This window comes from Nannospalax galili, unplaced genomic scaffold (assembly GCF_000622305.1).
Source record: "Nannospalax galili isolate Female #2095 unplaced genomic scaffold, S.galili_v1.0 scaffold399, whole genome shotgun sequence".
Classification (NCBI taxonomy): domain Eukaryota; kingdom Metazoa; phylum Chordata; class Mammalia; order Rodentia; family Spalacidae; genus Nannospalax; species Nannospalax galili.
Genome location: NW_008345053.1, coordinates 2833984 through 2845606, shown reverse-complemented (window position 1 = coordinate 2845606; position 11623 = coordinate 2833984). Strand labels below are relative to the sequence as shown.

General features: G+C 44.2%; 1 protein-coding gene across 4 annotated transcripts in view; it reads left to right on the top strand.

Annotated features, from left to right (window-relative positions):
- Positions 1-990: 990 nt before the first annotated feature.
- Positions 991-11623, top strand: part of Larp4b (La ribonucleoprotein domain family member 4B) — an 82973-nt gene continuing 72340 nt past the window's right edge. For 2 of the 4 annotated variants that reach the window (XM_029567479.1, XM_029567477.1), the window contains exon 1: positions 992-1272. The gene's annotated coding sequence lies outside the window, so the exon portion shown is untranslated. Of the gene's footprint in view, positions 1273-1385; positions 1409-11623 lie in introns of those variants that run through there. The other 2 variants (XM_008841343.3, XM_029567478.1) reach the window with 2 other exon arrangements.

Below are 11623 nucleotides of genomic sequence, written 5' to 3'. Positions count from 1 at the left end.
CAATGTGAGTTGAAGGCCAGCCCGGGCTAAACAGCCCGTCTCCGGAAAAGAAGGAAGAAACAGTATCATAAATACAATGAACTTGCAACTTTTCTTAAGGCTAAGATGCAAGAAAGTATCACAAAAGGTGAGACGGCTGATCGGGTAAAGGTGTTTGCCGCCAAGTCTAACGACCTGAGTTTGAGAAAACCAACTCCCTCAAAAAGCCCCAACACATGGGAATCCAAGAGGCCTCTTTCCCAAAAGGTAGAACATCCAGTGTTTGAATAACATTAGTGGTAATGATCAGAACGGGTGCACAGAAACCCGGATACGGTCCCAGGAGAGCATTAACAGGGAAAAAGTCACACAACATGGAATCAGGAACTGTATACAGTAACCAGTGAAGAATGCTGAGAAACAAGCTTCACGGTTTAAGGAGCTGCGGCATATTCCTGGGGAACTTCCTGTAGAACTGATAAGAGAAGGGCCGCAATCGGACTACCGCCTCCCGGAAGCTCTTTTGGCGTCCACACCTACGTCGGAGAAGCAGGTCTGGGGTCTGGGTCGACGGCGGCCGGGCAGAAGCGGAGCCACGGTCGTCGCAGGTGCGGCTGGACTGGGCTAGGCCGGGCTAGACCGCCAGCCCGGGTATAGGCGGGGAGGGGCCTGTGGCGTGGGCGGGGCGAGATGGGCCGAGCGACACGCGCAGCGGCAGGGGGTGGGGCTTGAGGCTGCGTGAGTCCAGACTGACGTTGCGTGGGGCGGGGCGGGGCGGGGTCGGCGTCGTTCGCGCACGCGCTAATCACAGATGCCGCGAGAGGGGCGAGCGCCGAGAGGCCGAGGGAAGCGTAGGGGCGGTGCCGGGCCCCCGCTTAGCAAATCACCGCGCAGCACCGCCATGACGTGAGTCTCTCCCGGGCGCCAAACGCCAGTCGGCGGGCCAGGTGGGTGAGGGCGCCGGGGTAGGGCGCGGGGCCGCGCGGGGGCGGGACTTCCGCAGAGCCCCGGAAGTGGGAGCTGTGTGTTCTCATGCGAACGGGAAGGAGCGTTGGGGATCCGGAGTCTCGAGGTTGAGACCTTTTCGGGCCCGAAAGGGGAATCATCAGCCACCGCCGCTGCCCAGTCCGCGCCCGCCGGTCTTTCTTGTCTCCGGCCCGGCCCGGCCGTGCCGCCTCTTCCTGCCGTCTCCCTCCTCGGCCGTCCCCGCGTGTTTTGCGCGGTCGCCGGGCACCGGAGCTGCGGCGAGGAGCCCGCGGGCGGCCGGTCGGGCGGGGCGGGCGGCGCTGACAGGTGAGCGGGCCGCCCTCAGTCTCCTGTAGGGCGGCTTCTCTCCCTGACCGTGTTCGGACCCGCGCCCGCACCCGCCTGTCACCGGGCCGCCATCTTCCCGGAGGGACTCGGCCAGCGGCGGGCAGGGCAGGGCCAGGCAAGGCCGGGGAGGGTCCGGGGCCGGGCCGGGGCTCTGTCGGGGTCGGGTCGGGTTGCTGAGGGTCAAGGGAGGGGCAGCGCGGCTGAGGCCCGGCGGGGTTCGGGTGCCCGGGCTGGGCCCAAGGTGGGCCCGGGCTCGTCCCGGGCTGGGCTGGGCTGGGCTGGGCTGGGCCCGGGCTGGGTTGGGCTGGGCTGGGCTGCGCTGGGCTGGGCTGGGCTGGGGAAGGACCTGCGGACTCGGCTGGGCCGGGGAAGGACCTGCGGGCTCGGCTGGGCCGGGCGAGCCCCGGAGGGGAGTCCGATTCGCCCGGTGGCCGGCGGAGGAGGCTGGGCGGGGGTCGCAGACGGTAGCGCCCCGAGGCCCGGCCAGCGCCGGGGACCCGCAGTGCGGCGCCGGAGCCTCGCCCCCTTGGTTGCACCGCAGTCGGCCAGACAGCCGCGCTTACTGCTTCGGGGGAGAGATGGCTCTTTAGGGAATCGCATTCCTTTAGAACCAGGAAGTTAGGAGCCTGTGGCTCGGGTATGTGCTTGGAATGCTGCTGCCCCTTTTCCCCCCTCCACTCGGTAGACTTGTGCCAGGCAGACTTTGAAAGAGTTAAAAAATAATAATAATAACCAAGGACTAATGGGCCCTTTTAGAACCTACCACCTGCTTCTCTGGTGTGCAGTCGGAACGTTAAGTTTGTTTCAGAGTTCAGGTCTTCGCGTTTTGCCACTTTCAGCGAATGTCATCGCGGTTTCCCCCTCAATTTTTGGTTAAGTGGTCTTGACTTTTGACTGGCTTGCAATGTGAAAAATTATCTGTAGAAAATGATCTACTGATCCAACCTCCATTCACCTTCTCACCGGCTGCTAAATACGTCTTAATCATAAACTGAAACTCAGAAGCTTTCCATAACTGAATAAATGAGAGGGTTTCTCTTGGCTGCAGCGAAATTAGTTCGTAAGTATACAGTTCAGGAGGAGGGTTTTAACGGAGGTAGTGTTTGCTTTAGCATCTGCACCTACTCTCATTTTCAAATTGTGTTGCACATTTAAAAACGCACTGGAAGTTTGTGCTGAGTTGTAGTTTGCAAAGACCTCAAGGGGAGAGGAGTGATGTTCACTTTCTTTGGTGGTCAGATAGTATATTCAGTGTGCAATTTCCATACTTCCCCAACCTGACTGGCTCCCTAGTTTACAGCCAGGGTTAATTTACAGAAGTTGAAATGGTTGTGGCTTTTCCTCTGTGTTTAATACACTGAAAGGCAGTTTTGTAATCAAGCTGTAGGAGAAATAGCTTAAGGAGGTTCGCTGGAGTGCTGAAGTTTAAACTTTATGAGAGGCATCAGACTAACAAGTTTATTATTGAACCATAAATTTTTATTTGTACACTTCCCCTCAAACTTGGTTAGAAATGCTTCATCCTGTATTCTGAAATATTAATGTGACTTGAGTTGGCTTATTTACATGATTAAAAATGGCATAGCTTCTCAGGAGTTGGAGGTTATCCTCTTGGTGGTTGAATTTCTCACGTGAAAGTCTGTTGGGCTGATGTAGCATAAACATGTAGTGTTGGCTGTTGTGCCTTTTATTGTTACTGAATTGCAATTTTTAAAATTCGACCTTGTAGCTGTCAACTTTAATTTATTGGTAGTTTTTTTTCCTCCTTGATCACATGTGTCTGGCATAGAAGACAGGTTCTGAGGCAAAACATCTGTTTGGAGAAGAAAGGAGCTGTGCTGTTTTTGAGTGGGATTCCAAAAGAGGACTACACAGCCTTGAAGTCCTGGTGTTCCCTTTACCATGTTCTGCAGAAGAACAGCTGGAATTAAGTGGCAGTGAATTCAGGGAGAAATTGTATTTAATATTCTGGAGTTTGCCCTTTTTTTTAAAAAAGTGAGATTTAATGAACTTATTGAACTTGTCTGCATAAATTTTGACAAAGATACATTTGAACTCTGTGGAAACAAATATTTTTACCTAGTCACCTGTTTTTAAGAAGTAATCTTCAGGAAGTATCTAAAACATAATTCTCAAAGCTAAGTGCAAGTTTGGACATCAGGTTGTTAATGGTAATTACAATAAATGGTGCCTTTAAGTAGTGCAACTATTCAGATTTGCAACGAGTTACAAACTTACAGTAACTGACTTGTTTTATGTTACCAAGGAAGAAATGGCTGACAGACCCCTCTCATTGTTACTTCACAGTGTCATGTTGGCATTCATACTTTCCATCAAAATAGGAACTAGGATTACAACCTAAGTCCTTTGCTTAGGAAGGTGCTATCTCTGTGATGGTCTTTGAAGTTGGAGAAGTGCTGTGTGGGTATGTCACTGCAGATCCTGTTTGCTCTCACCTAGAGTTTTAAATGTGCTTTAGTAACATGGAGTACTGCAGATTCTGTCAGATTGAAGGATGTTCTTTTCAGATTAGTAGAAGCAGGAAAATCTCTGTGTCTTTTGTAATTTTTGCCATTGAGCCATTTAGCCTTCTTCTAATGGGTAGAAAATGTAAACACTGAAATTGTGCCTGTGGGGAAGCAGTGTTTAAAAACTGATGGTGCTGCAGTTTTGCGTATATTCTTTTTTTCATGTGAAGAGTTCTGGTTTTTTTTTCTTCTTCTCTGTGTTAATTTTAGAGCATACAGTAAATAGCTCCACTACTTTCTGAGGATTAAATTCATGAGCTTCAGTTTAGTTTAAATATTATGCTCTCTGTTTATTTGCAGTACTGGATGTTGAACCCCAGTGCTTGATCACTACCACTCATCTGTATCCCTAACTCTCTTTTTTAAAACGTCCATATTTTTATTTTAAGATAGAGTCTTACTAAATTGCCCAGGCTGGACTTAACCTTATCTTGTAGCCCAGGCAGGCCTTTGCCTCCACAGTAGCTGGGATTATGTGTGTCACCAGGCCCAGCTCTGCTCTTGTGTGTACTTGTTGAGATCTTTGGAGCTGTTCTGTCTCTGAAGTTACTTTGATTAGAAAATGAATTTTCTTATTCGGATGAGAAGTTGGAAGCCTCTAGATTCCCTTGAGAAGGGGAAGGGCCTTCAAGATGGCTCAGCTGGCCAGGGTGCTGGCCACCAAGCCTGAGAACCAAATTCCATCCTTGGAATCCACATGGTGCGAGAGAACCAACTCTAAAGTTGTCTTCTGACTCTCAATTTTTTTAAAAAGAAGAGAAAGAAGGTAAGTTCCAGCCTGGAAATGTTTGCCCCTAATGTTCTGCCTTATAAACAGCTTTATTTTTCCCATCTATAAATGTCTTCCTTAGGAACAGGAAAAATTATTAGCTCAGCTCTATTTCCTTCCTTTCTGTTCCTTGCTCCCCTCCCCCACACCTCTTGTCAGGTGTGTTTCTAAAGTTGTACCACTTTTCTGTCATGACCCTGTTTTAATCATGAAGGATTTGCATTTGGAGTGACACTGCTGAGTTTACATGACCTTCTTGGATGATCTTTTTCTTTCTTGCTCTACCACCCCAGCTACTGAAACCTAGGTGGTAGCTTTGTAATACTAAAATATTTCATACATGCATAAATTGAAAGCATGCTATCTAATTATTTTTTTAGAAGGAGCTTAATATTCACTGATGCAAGACTGAGTCTTCACTGTAAATGTTCCTTATGAATTCTGGTCAGGGGAAGTTTTGCCTTAAAGTTGATTAATTAGGATGATGCTTATCTGCCTGAAGAGACTAGAATACTCTTTTATTTTTATTTGCACAAGTTGTTTTTGCCATATTACATTCAGATAGTCCTCTAAAGGCACATCCTGTTGTGTGACCCTTAGAAACTTATCAGGACTGCCCCAAGGTCCAGGACTTGCCCATTGTAACCCCACCATCTGTATCTCCATTCCCTGCTCCACCTTTCATTTTAAGGCCTTCTCTGCACGTCCCTCCACCCACTGTGTTGAAAACAAATATTGCTGCCTTTTCTCTTGGTAGTTTCTTTGCCTGAAATTAAATGCCCCCCCCCCTTTTAAATTTTTTACTTCACTCCTTAATACACTGGTAAGAAGGCTTTTTAGGAATCAGTTAATTCTTGAGTTTAAACTGAGTGCTACAGAACTGAGTTCTGCAGCACCCTGAGTGTACCTTTGTCCTATGTAGCACATGATTAAGGGAAGTTCCTTGTGGGGAAGACTTCTTTCATGCTTATAACCTCTTTGTAGAGCTCAAGACCTAGTATGAGGCAAGGGATCCCAGCATGGCTAAAGACATCTACCCCTTGGTAGAAATTGCATGTGTCTGTAGCAGAAGTGGACACTTAAAATCGACATTACAAAATTTCGTTTTTTGTTTGTTTTTTTTTTTTTTCTGGCGATATGGTTAGCCCTGGCTAGCCTGGAACTGGCTATGTAGACCAAGCTGGCCTTGAATTCAGAGCTCCTCTTGCCTCTGCCGTCTGAGTGATGGCGTTTAAAGACATGTACCACCACACCTGGCCCATTTACAAAGCAGGCTTTTTGTAGTTGTTTGGTGCATAAAGTGACTTAAGAACATTAATTTAGCCATTGGATCTCAAAATTTCACTGTCTCTTGGTCTTTAAAAATATTCTCCTTTGGATAGATATGATAGTGCATGCCTTTAATCCCAGCACTTGGGAGTTAGAAGCAGTTGGATCGCTGAAATTGAGGCCAGCTTGGATTACATAGCAAGTTTTAGGCCAGCTGGGGCTATCAGGAGACTCTGACTCAAGAAATTTCTCTTCAATACATACAAATTTTGTTTTGCCGCTTGTATTTTGCTCTAAAATTATATTAGCAAACCCAAAACAATTATTATATTACTAATGTAATACTCTGTTTTAAAGTCATGTAGACTGGCATTTGGATGCTGATGACAACTTCATGCTTCCTGGGGTAGTGTTGCAATGGTCACATTTGTTACAGTCTATCTTCCCCAGGCTCTCTTTATTTTTGGCCTTGCTTTATGTTTCTTTCGTAGTACTTACGGCATTATAACATGCCATATAAATTATTTATGTGAAGTCTGTTGTCTGTACTCGTCTCTAAACTTTATGAAGTATACGGGGGATTTTGTCTCTTTTATTCATTGATATGAACCCAGATCTTAGGACAATATCTGGCACCTAATATGCCATAAATGATTTATTTTTGTCTTTTTATGGTGCTGGAAATTGAACCCAGGGCCCTTTACATGCTAGGCAAGTACGCTACCACTGAGCTGTACCTCTGAATAATTTATCAATAAATCATGGGGGAGCTTGCCCTTTGAGGCAGGTACACAACTCCACACCATACAGAACTGCAGTGCACTAGTAGACCATTGGTGCAGATCTGCGGTGGGGAGGGTGTTAGGGAGCCACCTCAAGGAAGTACTGCAGTTAGGATGAGCGCAGCCACCTCATCAAAGATGATGTTGTAGGGACTCTGAGGTGGGAAGTAGCAAAGTGTCAGAGAAACTAACGTAGAAATGGCTTCTTGTGCCTGAAAAAGTAGGTGGGAGCTGGATCTTAGGATGGGCTTAGGATGTCCCTGCACGGGTTGAAAGTTTTGCTGTTTATCTTGAGAACATTAGGAAGCACTTGGATTTTTTTTTTAACTTAAAAAAAATTATAGAGAATTTCATACATGCATATAAGGTGTTTTGATCAAATCCATGCCCACTCCTTCCCCGCCAACTCCTCCACATCTCCCCATCACTTTTTCCTGAACAACTTTGTGTACTTTTTTTTTATTAAATAAAATGGGGCTTTTTGCTACTCTTAACATCCCCCTCCCCCCGAAGATGTAACTGTATAATCTTTTAGGGATTAGATAAGAGCTCCCAAAGCCTTTGGCTATTTTGGCCTTTGGAACAGAGTATGTTGCTAAGAGGCCTGAGGATATTTTGATTTTTAGCCAAGAAACTGGCTACTTTTCTTTGGGGTCTTTTTACCCTAACTGCTTAGCTAATTCCTACCTCCTATTCTTATCACACCATCCCCTGAAAGGTTACCCAAATTGCAAATAGGGAATTGGGACGCAGACTGCTCTGGTTTCTTCCATGCTGAAAAGGAACGCAGAGTGAGGCAATTGGGGTACCCCTTCAGTGGGTCTATCTAAAAGACTCCTAAATTGCACAACTCTTGACTGTAGGGAGAAAAGAAAGTCCTTGACTGGCTGGTGCCTAGGAGATGTGAAGGAGAAATAAAGGCAAGAGTAGTTAGCCTTACAAGTTCTGAACAGGGAACCAGAAAAAAAGAGCAGGGCAAATTTCAAATGTTCATATCAGAGTTCATTGGAATTTCTTGACAAGAGCTTTCAAAAGCATCCCTCCATTGGATTCTTCCTCATTTTTCTCTTGTCTGCCAAGGCTGGACTCAGGAGTGATGGACTCAGGATTTGTTTTCCAGCACTTTAATAGCTGTTGGAATGGCTAGAATGAGTGTCAGTTCCTTAGCAAAGGCTTCACCACATGGAGGCAGGATCCAGGTGCTTTCAGGCAGTCAGTCCCCTATGCCAGAGGAAGGCCGGAACAGGTACTCGCTGGCAGTCTGCTGAGATCTCAGCCCCTACAGTGAAGGTCGGAGCAGGCACTCTCAGGCTCCACTTGAAGGTTTTTAAGTGGACAATTAGATGATCACAATTGCCTTTTAAAAATACTTGTTTGGGGGCCAGCAAGATGGCTCAGCAAGCAGAGGCGGTTGCCACCAAGTCTGATAATTTGAGTTCAGTCAGCCACTCCAGAACTACATGGTAGAAGTAGAGAACCAGTTCCTGCAAGTTGTTGTCTAATCTCCACATGCATGTCATGCCCCCACCACATACATAAATAAATATAACAACATTTAAACAATAATTTTTCTTCTTTATGGAAGTGATGTGGAAGAGGCAGGAACACAGAGATGAGTATTACTTAGTGGCAAGATGCAGAGCTCCCTTCTAATTTATATTTCTCTTGGCCATTGTTGAAAAGGCCCAGTGCCAGTCTGAACGAAGGATAGTTTGTTTAGAACTCCTACTTTATATTGCACAAAAATCATGCATGTTTAAAAATTACTTTAAAAAATAGGCCCTAAATCTGTTGGCATTTATCACTTGTTTCAAGTATACTTGTTATTTTGGATTTTACTAAGGCAAACTATTTAACAGATCTTTTTTTAGTAACATCTCTGAAAAATGGGAACATTTTGTTTTCATGTTTCAAAAAGCTTTGTTTTCACAGTGGGTTGATCAAAGTACAGGGATAAAATCTTAGTGGCCAATTTGATATAAATTTATAGGTCTCTTCCATGATTATTGAATGTTCTTCTTTATGAACAGATTCAACATTCTCTTTTTAAGAATTGTACCTTTCCTATAGCACACACCAGAAACCATAGTACTTGGGAGGTGGAGGCAGGAAGGTCATGAATTCAAGGCCCGCCTGGGCTACTTGAGACTTTGTTTCCAAAACAAAAGAAAACAAAAAAACTTTTCTTACAGGACACTAAAGTTTTTTAAGCATTATTTACCTTTCTCTTTGCTGATTACCTTGTGTCTTTGTTGTGTCTTTTGTTGGGATTTTTATCATCTGTGATGGTTTGAATGAAAATGTCCCCCATAGGCTCCAAGTATTTGGACATTTTGTCCCCAGATGGTGGCGCTGTTTTGGGAGTTTTTAGAAGGTGTGGCTATCCTGGAGGAAGCATGTCACTGGGGGTGGGCTTAGAGAGTTCTTAAGCCTTGCCAGATCTCCAGTCTCTCTCTTGCTTCCTGTGCCTACGTGATGATGTGAGAGCTTCTTCGTTTCTGCTGCTCCTGCTCCTGCTTCAGCCACCTCCTGCCACCATGCCTCCCTGCCATGACAGACTGTAATTCCCCTTGAACTGTAAGCTCAAATAAATTCTTCCTTCTATAAATTGCTTTGGTCAGTGTTTCTATCACAGCAAAAGAAAAGTGACTAATATATCATCTGTGTAACTTTCACCTTTCTAGTCCAGTTGAAGACTATGTGTATGCATATAGGCAGGCATCGTCACACAAAGTGCCCATTGCTCCCCTATGGTCAGTACCAGTAACCTGTAGAAGTGTTCTGAGTTTTTTTACTGAATCTGTAAAGAAGCAAATTTTGTCTAGTTGGAGGACAGGGGCCACAAGTCTGTCAGACTTAACAAGGTATCAGTAGATCTCCTTCCCAAAGGAAGTTTGAACCTGCATGTAGAATAGTCCATTGCCTTAACCACTTGACTTCAACTATGTGAGCAAAAACATTTTTTGTGTATGAGCAATAGCTTTTAAAAGTAGATATGAAGTCTGTGTGGAAAAAATACCTTTAAATATTCAGAAAGGTAAAAGCTTTTTATTTTTTTATTTTTTATTTTTTGGTCTTTTTGAGACAGGGTCTCCCTGTAGCCCCAGCTGGCCTGGAACTCATTATGTATACCAGGCTGGCCTCAAACTCAAAGATTCGCTTGCCTCTGCTTCCTGAGTGCTGGGATTAAAGGCATGCATCCACCTCACCTGGCTTTTTTAAAATGTTTTTTAAAAACATTTTATTTATTTATTTAATGTGTATGAGTATATTGCCTGCATGTAAGTGCACCCGTGTTGTGCAGTGCCTTCAGAGGTCAGAAGAGGGCATTGGATCCCCTTAAACTGAAGTTATAGACAGCCAGCCATGTGGGTGCTGGAAACCAAGCCCTGATCCTCTGCAAGAGCAGCCAGTGTTCTTAACTGCTGAACCATCTGTCCAGCCCCGCATTTTAAAAATGTTTTTAGGAGGTAGAAACATTAAAATGAGAATTGGTAGTATTTTAATTTTAGTGTGTTGCATGAGTACTGCTTATGTAGATGCATGATGTTTGTCTTGGCTAAAATATAAGTTCTGTTACCTGTGGCAGATACCCATCCTTCCCCAGTTATCATCAGGCTAGAATGCAGGTTCAGGTTGTCCTTCAGCTCATATGCCCTTAGTGCATGTGAGTAATTGGTGAGTCAACTCTTTGTACCGTAATTGTGTAAGGGAGGGAGAGGACTGAGAGCCAGAAGGGTGAAATGCATGAAGTGGTGTCACCAGTGGATACTGTGTATGTCCCACACTTGTTCATGTTCTTTCTTTGTTTTCTTATATACATCGATGCACTAAACCTAGTCTAGTAAAATTATCAATTTAGGACTGGCTCATTTAAGGTGAGTTAAACCTTAAAAGTAGAAACTAGAATTGCCAAAGCTAAAAGTACAGAAGCACTCAGGTTCATAGATTTTAAATCTCTGTTAGAGTTAACTGTTTCAGCAACGGGTCCTACAATTCAAAATGACTAATTTGCAATATATTTTAGTCAAGTCCTGGGAGACTCTTGACATATGATTTCAAAATATTGAAAAGGTTTGTCACTGTGGCAGGTCAGTTATAATATAGATTGTTTTTCATGAAGTCACATGAGATTACAGCTCTAGATAAAAAACTAGATAGGGGTTTTCACAGAGCCATTGTATGTCCAAAATTGTATTGGTTTATAATTTTAAGAGGACAAATAAATGCTGGATCATTTAACTTCCGGTTTTCAATTTGAGTGTGTGTGGAGGTGAGTTTAAATGAGAATATACCTACCAAATGTTTACTATTAATTAATGTAGCATTTGATAAGCTTTGATCCAGGTTCATGAAATATTTTGTTTTTCTTTAATTAATGTAATTGTTTTATGTCTAGAGTTACTAGATTGACAGGGGAAACCCCTTCTCTGTAACTATTCATATAGCATTAGGTGTAAATAAATAGCACTTTGAAGCAGTTTCATCATTTTCTAAGACTTTGCATTTTGATCTACACAGTTTTGGCATCTGAAATTTGATAACTAGTTTCTGAAAGTAGTTGCCAGAGAAACAGTGTTGAAGTCACAGAATTTCAGAGCTCTAAAGACTCTAAATTCCTCACAGGTAGACTTCGTTAGAAATACAGATAGCTGGTTAGTGGCAGAGTTAGGACTGTAACTAGTTTCCCATCTGACTCCAGAATCTCTTTGGACTCCAGGTTCTCAACAGTGCAGCTGGGGCCTCCAACTTGTGGCCTTCCTGCTCTTCCTTCCCAATGTGCAGTGCGCCCCCTCCCCCCAGGCTCATTGCACTCTTAGCTGCAGTGTGCAATCAGAACATTTTGAAGCCTGTTAAACAAGTCTTGATATTGGTAAAATATTAATTTTCTTTCTGTTGCAGAATTTTAAGTAAACATTTTAGTTTTGGTTTTTTGGGTTTTTTTTTTTTTTTTTTTTTTGTTTTTTTGGGACATGGTTTTC